This window comes from Mastomys coucha, unplaced genomic scaffold (assembly GCF_008632895.1).
Source record: "Mastomys coucha isolate ucsf_1 unplaced genomic scaffold, UCSF_Mcou_1 pScaffold18, whole genome shotgun sequence".
Taxonomy (NCBI): domain Eukaryota; kingdom Metazoa; phylum Chordata; class Mammalia; order Rodentia; family Muridae; genus Mastomys; species Mastomys coucha.
The window spans coordinates 87,157,118-87,160,086 of NW_022196900.1; positions in this window are offsets into that span (position 1 = coordinate 87,157,118).

A 2,969-nucleotide genomic window follows, 5' to 3' on the forward strand; every position below is an offset into this window, starting at 1 on the left:
GGGGTGTGGGGATGGAGGGGCCCCTGTGAGGGGTGTGGGGATGGAGGGGCCCCTGTGAGGGGTTGGGGATGAAGCGGCCCCTGTGGGGGGGTGGGGATGGACTCCCCCCATCCACACCATGCTTTTGGCTGATGTTATCTTTGGAGCTGGGCTCCAGAGTTCATCTCTCAGGGCCTGAGATGGGCAGGGTCTGGGTACACAAACACCAGGCACAGGCCGGCTTGGAACAAGGCTTCCCCTTAGCAGTTTCTACAAGGCTTCCAAAAACAAGAGAGTGAATTCCTGCCTCCTGCTGTAGCTGCTAATTTATGTTAATCAGATGCATGGAGCCCCAAGTCCCCAGCGGTACCTGGGCCTAGGGAGGACAGAGCGGGCTGAGGATGAAGTGGCCCTGTGTTTCGGAGGTGGCTCTGCTGGCCGTTGCCTGGGCCCCAGGGCATGGGTTCTGCCTCCATGAACCTTTGCTGTGCGAGGCCACCATGAGGGGGCTCTTCCCTGATGCCCGATACTGAGGAAGAGTGAGGGGCTGCGCAGTTATCTGGTAGGAAAGGTGACCAACTAGAGGCCAGGTCATGGGCCCTCGAGTTCAGACTCCCCTCCCTGGGGTACAGAAAAGAGAAGGAAGCACTTGGGGGCAGCTTCCATGACAGGTAGCTGGGGCTGAGCACCTGGCACTTGCCACTCTGTGCCTCCATCTCCTCACAGGAACTGGGGACACTGAGTGCTTCCTTCGACGGGACTCAGGACACTGAAGGATGTGCCCGCGTGGGGAAAGAGCACTTTGGAAGTAGCTGTAACCCATTAGCAGCACCTAGAGTCTGGACTAAAACTTCTCTGGCTCCTTCCAACCTGCTGAGATTCTCCAGGCCCCTCCCTCTGCAGGTGGGGCCTCTGCCTATTTCCAGGTTTTTCTCTAGGTGTATGGATTGTGTGTGCGTGTGTGTTTGTATGCGTGTGTGTGTACATGTGTGCTTGTATGTGTGTATGTATGTGTGTCTGTGCTTGTGTGTGTGCATGTGTGCTTGTACGCATATATGTATGTGTGTCTGTGTGTCTCTGTGTGTGTGTGTGTATATGTGTGTCTGTCTGAGTGTGTGTCTGAATGTGTGTGTCTGTGTCTGTGCGTGTCTGCGTGTGTGTGTCTCTGTGTGTCCGTGTGTGTGTCTGCATATCTGTGCGTTTGTGTGTGTGTGTCTGAGTGTGTGTGTCTGCGTGTGTGTGTCTCAGTGTGTGTCTATATGTATGTGTGTGTGTGTCTGTGTGTCTCAGTGTGTGTCTATGTGTGTGTGTCTATATGTGTGTGTGTGTGTGTGTGTGTGTGAGACACCATCTGCACAGAGGTGATGGCGGCCTGGCTCCTACTTCCTCAGTTTGTTTGGGTGCTGGGTATGCTCTGCTACCAGAAGGCTCATTTCTCTGCGTCTTTTTTCTTCTTGCCTGTTCTGCATGTTCAAAGCCCTGGGGTCACAGGGATTCCTGTTTCTAATTGCCCAGGTTCACTCCTTGAACTTTCTCAGCTGCCTCTCCTCATTCATTCAGGAACTGGCTTACTTTCTTCTCTCTCCTTCCCTCAGGAGCACTCTCCCTCCTCACTTCCTGGAGCAGCTTTTCCTTCCACATCCCCTGGAGGACTCACCATCCTATCCTGGAGCACTCTCCCTCCTATCTCTCAGAGTACTCTTCCTTATCCCCTGGAGCACTCTTCCTCCCCATCCCTTGGAGCATTTCTCCCTCTTACCCCCTGGAGCACTCTCTCTTCCTCATCCCCTGAACACTGCCCCTCTATCTGTTGCCCTCTTTATCGCTGATTTGCAACCTTGCTCTGTCAGAGGCCATCAGGTGGCCGCTGGGGTGGACAGCCTGGAGTTCTGTCATAATAGTTGCCACAGGTGTGAGTCCTCTGAGACTCTGAGGAAGTGACCACCGAGTCTCCTCCCTTCTCAGACATATCAGGAGGAGGAGACCAATTGTGAGGAGCTGAGGTACTCAGGGAGGTGGAGGAAAAGTGTCACCCTTCAGGGACTGTGCCTGCCCATACAGAACTGAAGCCTGAGGTCTGAGGCCACCGTAGCCTCCCTCTTCTTTCTTGTTACAACTACTGGCTGCATGAGGAATACAGGGGCCTGGATCCCTTGGGCTTCTGGTCACGTCAGAGATGGCTTTGGGACTAGATCGCACACTCAGGAAGAATTCATTTAAATTTTCCATGGAGGGTTGCTGTCAGGTCTGGCCTCTGAGTTATTTTAGGACACCCTGGCAAGGGCACTGTGCCCTCCTCTAAATAAATCAACCTCAACAAGTCATTTTAGAGCCCCCCTCCTCCTTACAGCCTCTGTGGCTGGCAGCGTCCGGACCTAGCCTAAGGTCTGTGGGTGGAGCAGGTCCGGGCCTAGCATAAGGTCTGAGGGTGGAGCACAGGCAACTCAGCTGGCTCGTGGTGCTATGGTCTCTGGGCTGAGCGGAGGCATTTACAGTCAACAAAAACAGCCATGGCACACTTAAGGCCCCCAGAGCAGCGCTCAACAGGACCTGTGACACAGCCTGAGACCAGGAAGAAAGCCACTTTCCTGTCACCTGCTCATTCGCACACAGCCCATGTGACCTGGCAATACAACTCTGAATTTTCCACTGAGCTGTACTTCAGCCCGTGTCAGGCTGGGTTGTAGGGTTTTCGGCAGGGCAGGGTCCAGGCAGGGCAGGGTCCAGGCAGGGCAGGGTCCAGGCAGGGCAGGGTCCAGGTCCTGGTTACCCTCTCTGTCCCCTACGCTACTGCACTGTGCCCCTTACCCTGACCAGAGGTTTAAATCCAAATGCCAGTTCCCTGGGAGTCACACTACCTGTGGCCTGGCATTCCTGTCTTCACAGCAGACTTGATCTAAGAGCGAAGCTCCCTTCTGTATATAGAGCATTTCCTGGGTTTAGGGGTGTGTGTGTGTGTGTGTGTGTGTGTGTGTGTGTGTGTGTGTGTT